The sequence below is a fragment of the Pan paniscus genome, chromosome 10, assembly GCF_029289425.2.
Source record: "Pan paniscus chromosome 10, NHGRI_mPanPan1-v2.0_pri, whole genome shotgun sequence".
Lineage (NCBI taxonomy): Eukaryota > Metazoa > Chordata > Mammalia > Primates > Hominidae > Pan > Pan paniscus.
In genome coordinates, this window is record NC_073259.2 from 59,503,035 (window position 1) to 59,519,702 (window position 16,668).

The window sequence follows — 16,668 nt, forward strand, 5'->3', positions numbered from 1 at the left end:
CTGGTTGAGGCCTTCGTTGGAAACGGGATTTCTTCATAAAATGCTAGACAGAAGAATTCTCAGAAAAGTCTTTGCATTGTTTGTATTCAACTCACAGAGCTGAACGTTCCTTTAGACAGAGCAGTTTTGAAACACTCTTTTTGTGGAATTTGCATGTGGACATTTCAAGAGATTTGAGGCCAATCTTAGAAATGGCAATATCCTCGTTTAAAAACTAGACAGAATCATTCTCAGAAACTACTTTGTACTGGATGTGTTCAACTCACAGAGTTTAACCTTTCTTTTCATAGAGCAGTTTGGAAACACTCTGTTTGTTAAGTCTGCCAGTGGATATTTTGACCTCTTTGTGACCTTCGTTGGAAACGGGATTTCTTCATATACTGCAAGAAAGAAGAATTCTCAGTAACTTCTTTGTGTGGTGTGTGTTCAACTCACAGAGTTAAACCTTCCTTTAGAAAGATCAGTTTTGAAACACTCTTTTTGTGGAAATTGCAATTGGAGATTTCCTGCGATTTGAGGCCAATCTTAGAAATTGAAATAACCCCGTTTAAAAACTACACAGAATCATTCTCAGAAACTACTTTGTAATGGGTGTGTTCAACTCACAGAGTTTAACCTTTCTTTTCATAGAGCAGTTTGAAAACACTCTGTTTGTTAAGTCTGCAAGTGGATATTTAGACCTGGTTGAGGCCTTCGTTGGAAACGGGATTTCTTCATAAAATGCTAGACAGAAGAATTCTCAGTAACGTCTTTGCATTGTTTGTATTCAACTCACAGAGCTGAACGTTCCATTAGACAGAGCAGTTTTGAAACACTCTTTTTGTGGAATTTGCTAGTGGAGACTTCAAGAGATTTGAGGCCAAACTTAGAAATGGCAATATCCACGTTTAAAAACTAGACAGAATCATTCTCAGAAACTACTTTGTACTGGATGTGTTCAACTCACAGAGTTTAACCTTTCTTTTCATAGAGCAGTTTGGAAACACTCTGTTTGTTAAGTCTGCAAGTGGATATTTAGACCTCTTTGTGGCCTTCGTTGGAAACGGGATTTCTTCATATACTGCAAGAAAGAAGAATTCTCAGTAACTTCTTTGTGTGGTGTGTGTTCAACTCACAGAGTTAAACCTTCCTTTAGAAAGATCAGTTTTGAAACACTCTTTTTGTGGAAATTGCAAGTGGAGATTTCCTGAGATTTGAGGCCAATCTTAGAAATTGAAAGAACCCGGTTTCAAAACTACACAGAATCATTCTCAGAAACTACTTTGTAATGGGTGTGTTCAACTCACAGAGTTTAACCTTCCTTTTCATAGAGCAGTTTCAAAACACTCTGTTTGTTAAGTCTGCAAGTGGATATTTAGACCTGGTTGAGGCCTTCGTTGGAAACGGGATTTCTTCATAGAATGCTAGACAGAAGAATTCTCAGTAACTTCTTTGCGTTGTTTGTATTCAACTCACAGAGCTGAACGTTCCTTTAGACAGAGCAGTTTTGAAACACTCTTTTTGTGGAATTTGCAAGTGGAGATTTCAAGAGATTTGAGGCCAATCTTAGAAATGGCAATATCCTCGTTTAAAAACTAGACAGAATCATTCTCAGAAACTACTTTGTACTGGATGTGTTCAACTCACAGAGTTTAACCTTTCTTTTCATAGAGCAGTTTGGAAACACTCTGTTTCTTAAGTCTGCAAGTGGATATTTAGACCTCTTTGTGGCCTTCGTTGGAAACGGGATTTCTTCATATACTGCAAGAAAGAAGAATTCTCAGTAACTTCTTTGTGTGGTGTGTGTTCAACTCACAGAGTTAAACCTTCCTTTAGAAAGATCAGTTTTGAAACACTCTTTTTGTGGAAATTGCAAGTGGAGATTTCCTGCGATTTGAGGCCAATCTTAGAAATTGAAAGAACCCCGTTTCAAAGCTACACAGAATCATTCTCAGAAACTACTTTGTAATGGGTGTGTTCAACCCACAGAGTTTAACCATCCTTTTCACAGAGCAGTTTGAAAACACTCTGTTTGTTAAGTCTGCAAGTGGATATTTAGACCTGGTTGAGGCCTTCTTTGGGAACGGGATTTCTTCATAAAATGCTAGACAGAAGAATTCGCAGTAACTTCTTTGCATTGTTTGTATTCAACTCACAGAGCTGAACGTTCCTTTAGACAGAGCAGTTTTGAAACACTCTTTTTGTGGAATTTGCAAGTGGAGATTTCAAGAGATTTGAGGCCAATCTTAGAAATGGCAATATCCTCGTTTAAAAACTACACAGAATCATTCTCAGAAACTACTTTGTACTGGATGTGTTCAACTCACAGAGTTTAACCTTTCTTTTCATAGAGCAGTTTGGAAACACTCTGTTTGTTAAGTCTGCAAGTGGATATTTAGACCTCTTTGTGGCCTTCGTTGGAAACGGGATTTCTTCATATACTGCAAGAAAGAAGAATTCTCAGTAACTTCCTTGTGTGGTGTGTGTTCAACTCACAGAGTTAAACCCTCCTTTAGAAAGATCAGTTTTGAAACACTCTTTTTGTGGAAATTGCAAGTGGAGATTTCCTGCGATTTGAGGCCAATCTTAGAAATTGAAATAACCCCGTTTCAAAACTACACAGAATCATTCTCAGAAACTACTTTGTAATGGGTGTGTTCAACTCACAGAGTTTAACCTTTCTTTTCATAGAGCAGTTTGAAAACACTCTGTTTGTTAAGTCTGCAAGTGGATATTTAGACCTGGTTGAGGCCTTCGTTGGAAACGGGATTTCTTCATAGAATGCTAGACAGAAGAATTCTCAGTAACTTCTTTGCGTTGTTTGTATTCAACTCACAGAGCTGAACGTTCCTTTAGACAGAGCAGTTTTGAAACACTCTTTTTGTGGAATTTGCAAGTGGAGATTTCAAGAGATTTGAGGGCAATCTTAGAAATGGCAATATCCTCCTTTAAAAACTAGACAGAATCATTCTCAGAAACTACTTTGTACTGGATGTGTTCAACTCACAGAGTTTAACCTTTCTTTTCATAGAGCAGTTTGGAAACACTCTGTTTCTTAAGTCTGCAAGTGGATATTTAGACCTCTTTCTGGCCTTCGTTGGAAACGGGATTTCTTCATATACTGCAAGAAAGAAGAATTCTCAGTAACTTCTTTGTGTGGTGTGTGTTCAACTCACAGAGTTAAACCTTCCTTTAGAAAGATCAGTTTTGAAACACTCTTTTTGTGGAAATTGCAAGTGGAGATTTCCTGAGATTTGAGGCCAATCTTAGAAATTGAAAGAACCCCGTTTCAAAACTACACAGAATCATTCTCAGAAACTACTTTGTAATGGGTGTGTTCAACTCACAGAGTTTAACCTTCCTTTTCATAGAGCAGTTTCAAAACACTCTGTTTGTTAAGTCTGCAAGTGGATATTTAGACCTGGTTGAGGCCTTCGTTGGAAACGGGATTTCTTCATAGAATGCTAGACAGAAGAATTCTCAGTAACTTCTTGGCGTTGTTTGTATTCAACTCACAGAGCTAAACGTTCCTTTAGACAGAGCAGTTTTGAAACACTCTTTTTGTGGAATTTGCAAGTGGAGATTTCAAGAGATTTGAGGCCAATCTTAGAAATGGCAATATCCTCGTTTAAAAACTAGACAGAATCATTCTCAGAAACTACTTTGTACTGGATGTGTTCAACTCACAGAGTTTAACCTTTCTTTTCATAGAGCAGTTTGGAAACACTCTGTTTGTTAAGTCTGCAAGTGGATATTTAGACCTCTTTGTGGCCTTCGTTGGAAACGGGATTTCTTCATATACTGCAAGAAAGAAGAATTCTCAGTAACTTCTTTGTGTGGTGTGTGTTCAACTCACAGAGTTAAACCTTCCTTTAGAAAGATCAGTTTTGAAACACTCTTTATGTGGAAATTGCAATTGGAGATTTCCTGCGATATGAGGCCAATCTTAGAAATTGAAAGAACCCCGTTTCAAAGCTACACAGAATCATTCTCAGAAACTACTTTGTAATGGGTGTGTTCAACTCACAGAGTTTAACCATCCTTTTCACAGAGCAGTTTGAAAACACTCTGTTTGTTAAGTCTGCAAGTGGATATTTAGACCTGGTTGAGGCCTTCTTTGGGAACGGGATTTCTTCATAAAATGCTAGACAGAAGAATTCGCAGTAACTTCTTTGCATTGTTTGTATTCAACTCACAGAGCTGAACGTTCCTTTAGACAGAGCAGTTTTGAAACCCTCTTTTTGTGGAATTTGCAAGTGGAGATTTCAAGAGATTTGAGGCCAATCTTAGAAATGGCAATATCCTCGTTTAAAAACTAGACAGAATCATTCTCAGAAACTACTTTGTACTGGAGGTGTTCAACTCAGAGAGTTTAACCTTTCTTTTCATAGAGCAGTTTGGAAACACTCTGTTTCTTAAGTCTGCAAGTGGATATTTAGACCTCTTTCTGGCCTTCGTTGGAAATGGGATTTCTTCATATACTGCAAGAAAGAAGAATTCTCAGTAACTTCTTTGTGTGGTGTGTGTTCAACTCACAGAGTTAAACCTTCCTTTAGAAAGATCAGTTTTGAAACACTCTTTTTGTGGAAATTGCAAGTGGAGATTTCCTGCGATTTGAGGCCAATCTTAGAAATTGGAAGAACCCCGTTTCAAAACTACACAGAATCATTCTCAGAAACTACTTTGTAATGGGTGTGTTCAACTCACAGAGTTTAACCTTCCTTTTCATAGAGCAGTTTGAAAACACTCTGTTTGTTAAGTCTGCAAGTGGATATTTAGACCTGGTTGAGGCCTTCGTTGGAAACGGGATTTCTTCATAGAATGCTAGACAGAAGAATTCTCAGTAACTACTTTGCGTTCCTTGTATTCAACTCACAGAGCTGAACGTTCCTTTAGACAGAGCAGTTTTGAAACACTCTTTTTGTGGTATTTGCAAGTGGAGATTTCAAGAGATTTGAGGCCAATCTTAGAAATGGCAATATCCTCGTTTAAAAACTAGACAGAATCATTCTCAGAAACTACTTTGTACTGGATGTGTTCAACTCACAGAGTTTTACCTTTCTTTTCATAGAGCAGTTTGGAAACACTCTGTTTCTTAAGTCTGCAAGTGGATATTTAGACCTCTTTGTGGCCTTCGTTGGAAACGGGATTTCTTCATATACTGCAAGAAAGAAGAATTCTCAGTAACTTCTTTGTGTGGTGTGTGTTCAACTCACAGAGTTAAACCTTCCTTTAGAAAGATCAGTTTTGAAACACTCTTTTTGTCGAAATTGCAAGTGGAGATTTCCTGCGATTTGAGACCAATCTTAGAAATTGAAAGAACCCCGTTTCAAAACTACACAGAATCATTCTCAGAAATTACTTTGTAATGGGTGTGTTCAACTCACAGAGTTTAACCTTTCTTTTCACAGAGCAGTTTGAAAATACTCTGTTTGTTAAGTCTGCAAGTGGATATTTAGAGCTGGTTGAGGCCTTCGTTGGAAACGGGATTTCTTCATAAAATGCTAGACAGAAGAATTCTCAGTAACTCCTTTGCATTGTTTGTATTCAACTCACAGAGCTGAACGTTCCTTTAGACAGAGCAGTTTTGAAACACTCTTTTTGTGGAATTTGCAAGTGGAGATTTCAAGAGATTTGAGGGCAATCTTAGAAATGGCAATATCCTCGTTTAAAAACTAGACAGAATCATTCTCAGAAACTACTTTGTACTGGATGTGTTCAACTCACAGAGTTTAACCTTTCTTTTCATAGAGCAGTTTGGAAACACTCTGTTTCTTAAGTCTGCAAGTGGATATTTAGACCTCTTTGTGGCCTTCGTTGGAAACGGGATTTCTTCATATACTGCAAGAAAGAAGAATTCTCAGTAACTTCTTTGTGTGGTGTGTGTTCAACTCACAGAGTTAAACCTTCCTTTAGAAAGATCAGTTTTGAAACACTCTTTTTGTGGTAATTGCAAGTGGAGATTTCCTGCGATTTGAGGCCAATCTTAGATATTGAAATAACCCCGTTTCAAAACTACACAGAATCATTCTCACAAACTACTTTGTAATGGGTGTGTTCAACTCACAGAGTTTAACCTTTCTTTTCATAGAGCAGTTTGAAAACACTCTGTTTGTTAAGTCTGCAAGTGGATATTTAGACCTGGTTGAGGCCTTCGTTGGAAACGGGATTTCTTCATAGAATGCTAGACAGAAGAATTCTCAGTAACTTCTTTGCGTTGTTTGTATTCAACTCACAGAGCTGAACGTTCCTTTAGACAGAGCAGTTTTGAAACACTCTTTTTGTGGAATTTGCAAGTGGAGATTTCAAGGGATTTGAGGCCAATCTTAGAAATGGCAATATCCTCGTTTAAAAACTAGACAGAATCATTCTCAGAAACTACTTTGTACTGGATGTGCTCAACTCACAGAGTTTAACCTTTCTTTTCATAGAGCAGTTTGGAAACACTCTGTTTGTTAAGTCTGCAAGTGGATATTTAGACCTCTTTGTGGCCTTCGTTGGAAACGGGATTTCTTCATATACTGCAAGAAAGAAGACTTCTCAGTAACTTCTTTGTGTGGTGTGTGTTCAACTCACAGATTTAAACCTTCCTTTAGAAAGATCAGTTTTGAAACACTCTTTTTGTGGAAATTGCAAGTGGAGATTTCCTGCGATTTGAGGCCAATCTTAGAAATTGAAATAACCCCGTTTCAAAACTACACAGAATCATTCTCAGAAACTACTTTGTAATGGGTGTGTTCAACTCACAGAGTTTAACCTTTCTTTTCATAGAGCAGTTTGAAAACATTCTGTTTGTAAAGTCTGCAAGTGGATATTTAGACCTGGTTGAGGCCTTCGTTGGAAACGGGATTTCTTCATAAAATGCTAGACAGAAGAATTCTCAGAAAAGTCTTTGCATTGTTTGTATTCAACTCACAGAGCTGAACGTTCCTTTAGACAGAGCAGTTTTGAAACACTCTTTTTGTGGAATTTGCATGTGGACATTTCAAGAGATTTGAGGCCAATCTTAGAAATGGCAATATCCTCGTTTAAAAACTAGACAGAATCATTCTCAGAAACTACTTTGTACTGGATGTGTTCAACTCACAGAGTTTAACCTTTCTTTTCATAGAGCAGTTTGGAAACACTCTGTTTGTTAAGTCTGCCAGTGGATATTTTGACCTCTTTGTGACCTTCGTTGGAAACGGGATTTCTTCATATACTGCAAGAAAGAAGAATTCTCAGTAACTTCTTTGTGTGGTGTGTGTTCAACTCACAGAGTTAAACCTTCCTTTAGAAAGATCAGTTTTGAAACACTCTTTTTGTGGAAATTGCAATTGGAGATTTCCTGCGATTTGAGGCCAATCTTAGAAATTGAAATAACCCCGTTTAAAAACTACACAGAATCATTCTCAGAAACTACTTTGTAATGGGTGTGTTCAACTCACAGAGTTTAACCTTTCTTTTCATAGAGCAGTTTGAAAACACTCTGTTTGTTAAGTCTGCAAGTGGATATTTAGACCTGGTTGAGGCCTTCGTTGGAAACGGGATTTCTTCATAAAATGCTAGACAGAAGAATTCTCAGTAACGTCTTTGCATTGTTTGTATTCAACTCACAGAGCTGAACGTTCCATTAGACAGAGCAGTTTTGAAACACTCTTTTTGTGGAATTTGCTAGTGGAGACTTCAAGAGATTTGAGGCCAAACTTAGAAATGGCAATATCCACGTTTAAAAACTAGACAGAATCATTCTCAGAAACTACTTTGTACTGGATGTGTTCAACTCACAGAGTTTAACCTTTCTTTTCATAGAGCAGTTTGGAAACACTCTGTTTGTTAAGTCTGCAAGTGGATATTTAGACCTCTTTGTGGCCTTCGTTGGAAACGGGATTTCTTCATATACTGCAAGAAAGAAGAATTCTCAGTAACTTCTTTGTGTGGTGTGTGTTCAACTCACAGAGTTAAACCTTCCTTTAGAAAGATCAGTTTTGAAACACTCTTTTTGTGGAAATTGCAAGTGGAGATTTCCTGAGATTTGAGGCCAATCTTAGAAATTGAAAGAACCCGGTTTCAAAACTACACAGAATCATTCTCAGAAACTACTTTGTAATGGGTGTGTTCAACTCACAGAGTTTAACCTTCCTTTTCATAGAGCAGTTTCAAAACACTCTGTTTGTTAAGTCTGCAAGTGGATATTTAGACCTGGTTGAGGCCTTCGTTGGAAACGGGATTTCTTCATAGAATGCTAGACAGAAGAATTCTCAGTAACTTCTTTGCGTTGTTTGTATTCAACTCACAGAGCTGAACGTTCCTTTAGACAGAGCAGTTTTGAAACACTCTTTTTGTGGAATTTGCAAGTGGAGATTTCAAGAGATTTGAGGCCAATCTTAGAAATGGCAATATCCTCGTTTAAAAACTAGACAGAATCATTCTCAGAAACTACTTTGTACTGGATGTGTTCAACTCACAGAGTTTAACCTTTCTTTTCATAGAGCAGTTTGGAAACACTCTGTTTCTTAAGTCTGCAAGTGGATATTTAGACCTCTTTGTGGCCTTCGTTGGAAACGGGATTTCTTCATATACTGCAAGAAAGAAGAATTCTCAGTAACTTCTTTGTGTGGTGTGTGTTCAACTCACAGAGTTAAACCTTCCTTTAGAAAGATCAGTTTTGAAACACTCTTTTTGTGGAAATTGCAAGTGGAGATTTCCTGCGATTTGAGGCCAATCTTAGAAATTGAAAGAACCCCGTTTCAAAGCTACACAGAATCATTCTCAGAAACTACTTTGTAATGGGTGTGTTCAACCCACAGAGTTTAACCATCCTTTTCACAGAGCAGTTTGAAAACACTCTGTTTGTTAAGTCTGCAAGTGGATATTTAGACCTGGTTGAGGCCTTCTTTGGGAACGGGATTTCTTCATAAAATGCTAGACAGAAGAATTCGCAGTAACTTCTTTGCATTGTTTGTATTCAACTCACAGAGCTGAACGTTCCTTTAGACAGAGCAGTTTTGAAACACTCTTTTTGTGGAATTTGCAAGTGGAGATTTCAAGAGATTTGAGGCCAATCTTAGAAATGGCAATATCCTCGTTTAAAAACTACACAGAATCATTCTCAGAAACTACTTTGTACTGGATGTGTTCAACTCACAGAGTTTAACCTTTCTTTTCATAGAGCAGTTTGGAAACACTCTGTTTGTTAAGTCTGCAAGTGGATATTTAGACCTCTTTGTGGCCTTCGTTGGAAACGGGATTTCTTCATATACTGCAAGAAAGAAGAATTCTCAGTAACTTCCTTGTGTGGTGTGTGTTCAACTCACAGAGTTAAACCCTCCTTTAGAAAGATCAGTTTTGAAACACTCTTTTTGTGGAAATTGCAAGTGGAGATTTCCTGCGATTTGAGGCCAATCTTAGAAATTGAAATAACCCCGTTTCAAAACTACACAGAATCATTCTCAGAAACTACTTTGTAATGGGTGTGTTCAACTCACAGAGTTTAACCTTTCTTTTCATAGAGCAGTTTGAAAACACTCTGTTTGTTAAGTCTGCAAGTGGATATTTAGACCTGGTTGAGGCCTTCGTTGGAAACGGGATTTCTTCATAGAATGCTAGACAGAAGAATTCTCAGTAACTTCTTTGCGTTGTTTGTATTCAACTCACAGAGCTGAACGTTCCTTTAGACAGAGCAGTTTTGAAACACTCTTTTTGTGGAATTTGCAAGTGGAGATTTCAAGAGATTTGAGGGCAATCTTAGAAATGGCAATATCCTCCTTTAAAAACTAGACAGAATCATTCTCAGAAACTACTTTGCACTGGAGGTGTTCAACTCAGAGAGTTTAACCTTTCTTTTCATAGAGCAGTTTGGAAACACTCTGTTTCTTAAGTCTGCAAGTGGATATTTAGACCTCTTTGTGGCCTTCGTTGGAAATGGGATTTCTTCATATACTGCAAGAAAGAAGAATTCTCAGTAACTTCTTTGTGTGGTGTGTGTTCAACTCACAGAGTTAAACCTTCCTTTAGAAAGATCAGTTTTGAAACACTCTTTTTGTGGAAATTGCAAGTGGAGATTTCCTGCGATTTGAGGCCAATCTTAGAAATTGGAAGAACCCCGTTTCAAAACTACACAGAATCATTCTCAGAAACTACTTTGTAATGGGTGTGTTCAACTCACAGAGTTTAACCTTCCTTTTCATAGAGCAGTTTGAAAACACTCTGTTTATTAAGTCTGCAAGTGGATATTTAGACCTGGTTGAGGCCTTCGTTGGAAACGGGATTTCTTCATAGAATGCTAGACAGAAGAATTCTCAGTAACTACTTTGCGTTCTTTGTATTCAACTCACAGAGCTGAACGTTCCTTTAGACAGAGCAGTTTTGAAACACTGTTTTTGTGGTATTTGCAAGTGGAGATTTCAAGAGATTTGAGGCCAATCTTAGAAATGGCAATATCCTCGTTTAAAAACTAGACAGAATCATTCTCAGAAACTACTTTGTACTGGATGTGTTCAACTCACAGAGTTTAACCTTTCTTTTCATAGAGCAGTTTGGAAACACTCTGTTTCTTAAGTCTGCAAGTGGATATTTAGACCTCTTTGTGGCCTTCGTTGGAAACGGGATTTCTTCATATACTGCAAGAAAGAAGAATTCTCAGTAACTTCTTTGTGTGGTGTGTGTTCAACTCACAGAGTTAAACCTTCCTTTAGAAAGATCAGTTTTGAAACACTCTTTTTGTGGAAATTGCAAGTGGAGATTTCCTGCGATTTGAGACCAATCTTAGAAATTGAAAGAACCCCGTTTCAAAACTACACAGAATCATTCTCAGAAATTACTTTGTAATGGGTGTGTTCAACTCACAGAGTTTAACCTTTCTTTTCACAGAGCAGTTTGAAAATACTCTGTTTGTTAAGTCTGCAAGTGGATATTTAGAGCTGGTTGAGGCCTTCGTTGGAAACGGGATTTTTTCATAAAATGCTAGACAGAAGAATTCTCAGTAACTCCTTTGCATTGTTTGTATTCAACTCACAGAGCTGAACGTTCCTTTAGACAGAGCAGTTTTGAAACACTCTTTTTGTGGAATTTGCAAGTGGAGATTTCAAGAGATTTGAGGGCAATCTTAGAAATGGCAATATCCTCGTTTAAAAACTAGACAGAATCATTCTCAGAAACTACTTTGTACTGGATGTGTTCAACTCACAGAGTTTAACCTTTCTTTTCATAGAGCAGTTTGGAAACACTCTGTTTGTTAAGTCTGCAAGTGAATATTTAGACCTCTTTGTGGCCTTCGTTGGAAACGGGATTTCTTCATATACTGCAAGAAAGAAGAATTCTCAGCAACTTCTTTGTGTGGTGTGTGTTCAACTCACAGAGTTAAACCTTCCTTTAGAAAGATCAGTTTTGAAACACTCTTTTTGTGGTAATTGCAAGTGGAGATTTCCTGCGATTTGAGGCCAATCTTAGAAATTGAAATAACCCCGTTTCAAAACTACACAGAATCATTCTCAGAAACTACTTTGTAATGGGTGTGTTCAACTCACAGAGTTTAACCTTTCTTTTCATAGAGCAGTTTGAAAACACTCTGTTTGTTAAGTCTGCAAGTGGATATTTAGACCTGGTTGAGGCCTTCGTTGGAAACGGGATTTCTTCATAGAATGCTAGACAGAAGAATTCTCAGTAACTTCTTTGCGTTGTTTGTATTCAACTCACAGAGCTGAACGTTCCTTTAGACAGAGCAGTTTTGAAACACTCTTTTTGTGGAATTTGCAAGTGGAGATTTCAAGAGATTTGAGGCCAATCTTAGAAATGGCAATATCCTCGTTTAAAAACTAGACAGAATCATTCTCAGAAACTACTTTGTACTGGATGTGTTCAACTCACAGAGTTTAACCTTTCTTTTCATAGAGCAGTTTGGAAACATTCTGTTTGTTAAGTCTGCAAGTGGATATTTAGACCTGTTTGTGGCCTTCGTTGGAAACGGGATTTCTTCATATACTGCAAGAAAGAAGACTTCTCAGTAACTTCTTTGTGTGGTGTGTGTTCAACTCACAGAGTTAAACCTTCCTTTAGAAAGATCAGTTTAGAAACACTCTTTTTGTGGAAATTGCAAGTGGAGATTTCCTGCGATTTGAGGCCAATCTTAGAAATTGAAATAACCCCGTTTCAAAACTACACAGAATCATTCTCAGAAACTACTTTGTAATGGGTGTGTTCAACTCACAGAGTTTAACCTTTCTTTTCATAGAGCAGTTTGAAAACACTCTGTTTGTTAAGTCTGCAAGTGGATATTTAGACCTGGTTGAGGCCTTCGTTGGAAACGGGATTTCTTCATAAAATGCTAGACAGAAGAATTCTCAGAAACTTCTTTGCATTGTTTGTATTCAACTCAGAGAGCTGAACGTTCCTTTAGACAGAGCAGTTTTGAAACACTCTTTTTGTGGAATTTGCATGTGGACATTTCAAGAGATTTGAGGCCAATCTTAGAAATGGCAATATCCTCGTTTAAAAACTAGACAGAATCATTCTCAGAAACTACTTTGTACTGGATGTGTTCAACTCACAGAGTTTAACCTTTCTTTTCATAGAGCAGTTTGGAAACACTCTGTTTGTTAAGTCTGCAAGTGGATATTTAGACCTCTTTGTGACCTTCGTTGGAAACGGGATTTCTTCATATACTGCAAGAAAGAAGTATTCTCAGTAACTTCTTTGTGTGGTGTGTGTTCAACTCACAGAGTTAAACCTTCCTTTAGAAAGATCAGTTTTGAAACACTCTTTTTGTGGAAATTGCAAGTGGAGATTTCCTGCGATTTGAGGCCAATCTTAGAAATTGAAATAACCCCGTTTCAAAACTACACAGAATCATTCTCAGAAACTACTTTGTAATGGGTGTGTTCAACTCACAGAGTTTAACCTTTCTTTTCATAGAGCAGTTTGAAAACACTCTGTTTGTTAAGTCTGCAAGTGGATATTTAGACCTGGTTGAGGCCTTCGTTGGAAACGGGATTTCTTCATAAAATGCTAGACAGAAGAATTCTCAGTAACGTCTTTGCATTGTTTGTATTCAACTCACAGAGCTGAACGTTCCATTAGACAGAGCAGTTTTGAAACACTCTTTTTGTGGAATTTGCTAGTGGAGACTTCAAGAGATTTGAGGCCAAACTTAGAAATGGCAATATCCACGTTTAAAAACTAGACAGAATCATTCTCAGAAACTACTTTGTACTGGATGTGTTCAACCCACAGAGTTTAACCTTTCTTTTCATAGAGCAGTTTGGAAACACTCTGTTTCTTAAGTCTGCAAGTGGATATTTAGACCTCTTTCTGGCCTTCGTTGGAAACGGGATTTCTTCATATACTGCAAGAAAGAAGAATTCTCAGTAACTTCTTTGTGTGGTGTGTGTTCAACTCACAGAGTTAAACCTTCCTTTAGAAAGATCAGTTTTGAAACACTCTTTTTGTGGAAATTGCAATTGGAGATTTCCTGCGATTTGAGGCCAATCTTAGAAATTGAAATAACCCCGTTTCAAAACTACACAGATTCATTCTCAGAAACTACTTTGTAATGGGTGTGTTCAACTCACAGAGTTTAACCTTTCTTTTCATAGAGCAGTTTGAAAACACTCTGTTTGTTAAGTCTGCAAGTGGATATTTAGACCTGGTTGAGGCCTTCGTTGGAAACGGGATTTCTTCATAAAATGCTAGACAGAAGAATTCTCAGAAACGTCTTTGCATTGTTTGTATTCAACTCAGAGAGCTGAACGTTCCTTTAGACAGAGCAGTTTTGAAACACTCTTTTTGTGGAATTTGCATGTGGACATTTCAAGAGATTTGAGGCCAATCTTAGAAATGGCAATATCCTCGTTTAAAAACTAGACAGAATCATTCTCAGAAACTACTTTGTACTGGATGTGTTCAACTCACAGAGTTTAACCTTTCTTTTCATAGAGCAGTTTGGAAACACTCTGTTTGTTAAGTCTGCAAGTGGATATTTAGACCTCTTTGTGACCTTCGTTGGAAACGGGATTTCTTCATATACTGCAAGAAAGAAGAATTCTCAGTAACTTCTTTGTGTGGTGTGTGTTCAACTCACAGAGTTAAACCTTCCTTTAGAAAGATCAGTTTTGAAACACTCTTTTTGTGGAAATTGCAAGTGGAGATTTCCTGCGATTTGAGGCCAATCTTAGAAATTGAAATAACCCCGTTTCAAAACTACACAGAATCATTCTCAGAAACTACTTTGTAATGGGTGTGTTCAACTCACAGAGTTTAACCTTTCTTTTCATAGAGCAGTTTGAAAACACTCTGTTTGTTAAGTCTGCAAGTGGATATTTAGACCTGGTTGAGGCCTTCGTTGGAAACGGGATTTCTTCATAAAATGCTAGACAGAAGAATTCTCAGTAACGTCTTTGCATTGTTTGTATTCAACTCACAGAGCTGAACGTTCCATTAGACAGAGCAGTTTTGAAACACTCTTTTTGTGGAATTTGCTAGTGGAGACTTCAAGAGATTTGAGGCCAAACTTAGAAATGGCAATATCCACGTTTAAAAACTAGACAGAATCATTCTCAGAAACTACTTTGTACTGGATGTGTTCAACTCACAGAGTTTAACCTTTCTTTTCATAGAGCAGTTTGGAAACACTCTGTTTGTTAAGTCTGCAAGTGGATATTTAGACCTCTTTCTGGCCTTCGTTGGAAACGGGATTTCTTCATAGAATGCTAGACAGAAGAATTCTCAGTAACTTCTTTGCGTTGTTTGTATTCAACTCACAGAGCTGAACGTTCCTTTAGACAGAGCAGTTTTGAAACACTCTTTTTGTGGAATTTGCAAGTGGAGATTTCAAGAGATTTGAGGGCAATCTTAGAAATGGCAATATCCTCGTTTAAAAACTAGACAGAATCATTCTCAGAAACTACTTTGTACTGGAGGTGTTCAACTCAGAGAGTTTAACCTTTCTTTTCATAGAGCAGTTTGGAAACACTCTGTTTCTTAAGTCTGCAAGTGGATATTTAGACCTCTTTGTGGCCTTCGTTGGAAATGGGATTTCTTCATATACTGCAAGAAAGAAGAATTCTCAGTAACTTCTTTGTGTGGTGTGTGTTCAACTCACAGAGTTAAACCTTCCTTTAGAAAGATCAGTTTTGAAACACTCTTTTTGTGGAAATTGCAAGTGGAGATTTCCTGCGATTTGAGGCCAATCTTAGAAATTGGAAGAACCCCGTTTCAAAACTACACAGAATCATTCTCAGAAACTACTTTGTAATGGGTGTGTTCAACTCACAGAGTTTAACCTTCCTTTTCATAGAGCAGTTTGAAAACACTCTGTTTATTAAGTCTGCAAGTGGATATTTAGACCTGGTTGAGGCCTTCGTTGGAAACGGGATTTCTTCATAGAATGCTAGACAGAAGAATTCTCAGTAACTACTTTGCGTTCTTTGTATTCAACTCACAGAGCTGAACGTTCCTTTAGACAGAGCAGTTTTGAAACACTCTTTTTGTGGTATTTGCAAGTGGAGATTTCAAGAGATTTGAGGCCAATCTTAGAAATGGCAATATCCTCGTTTAAAAACTAGACAGAATCATTCTCAGAAACTACTTTGTACTGGATGTGTTCAACTCACAGAGTTTAACCTTTCTTTTCATAGAGCAGTTTGGAAACACTCTGTTTCTTAAGTCTGCAAGTGGATATTTAGACCTGTTTGTGGCCTTCGTTGGAAACGGGATTTCTTCATATACTGCAAGAAAGAAGAATTCTCAGTAACTTCTTTGTGTGGTGTGTGTTCAACTCACAGAGTTAAACCTTCCTTTAGAAAGATCAGTTTTGAAACACTCTTTTTGTGGAAATTGCAAGTGGAGATTTCCTGCGATTTGAGACCAATCTTAGAAATTGAAAGAACCCCGTTTCAAAACTACACAGAATTATTCTCAGAAATTACTTTGTAATGGGTGTGTTCAACTCACAGAGTTTAACCTTTCTTTTCACAGAGCAGTTTGAAAATACTCTGTTTGTTAAGTCTGCAAGTGGATATTTAGACCTGGTTGAGGCCTTCGTTGGAAACGGGATTTCTTCATAAAATGCTAGACAGAAGAATTCTCAGTAACTCCTTTGCATTGTTTGTATTCAACTCACAGAGCTGAACGTTCCTTTAGACAGAGCAGTTTTGAAACACTCTTTTTGTGGAATTTGCAAGTGGAGATTTCAAGAGATTTGAGGCCAATCTTAGAAATGGCAATATCCTCGTTTAAAAACTAGACAGAATCATTCTCAGAAACTACTTTGTACTGGATGTGTTCAACTCACAGAGTTTAACCTTTCTTTTCATAGAGCAGTTTGGAAACACTCTGTTTGTTAAGTCTGCAAGTGGATATTTAGACCTCTTTGTGGCCTTCGTTGGAAACGGGATTTCTTCATATACTGCAAGAAAGAAGAATTCTCAGTAACTTCCTTGTGTGGTGTGTGTTCAACTCACAGAGTTAAACCCTCCTTTAGAAAGATCAGTTTTGAAACACTCTTTTTGTGGAAATTGCAAGTGGAGATTTCCTGCGATTTGAGGCCAATCTTAGAAATTGAAAGAACCCCGTTTCAAAACTACACAGAATCATTCTCAGAAACTACTTTGTAATGGGTGTGTTCAACTCACAGAGTTTAACCTTTCTTTTCATAGAGCAGTTTGAAAACACTCTGTTTGTTAAGTCTGCAAGTGGATATTTAGACCTGGTTGA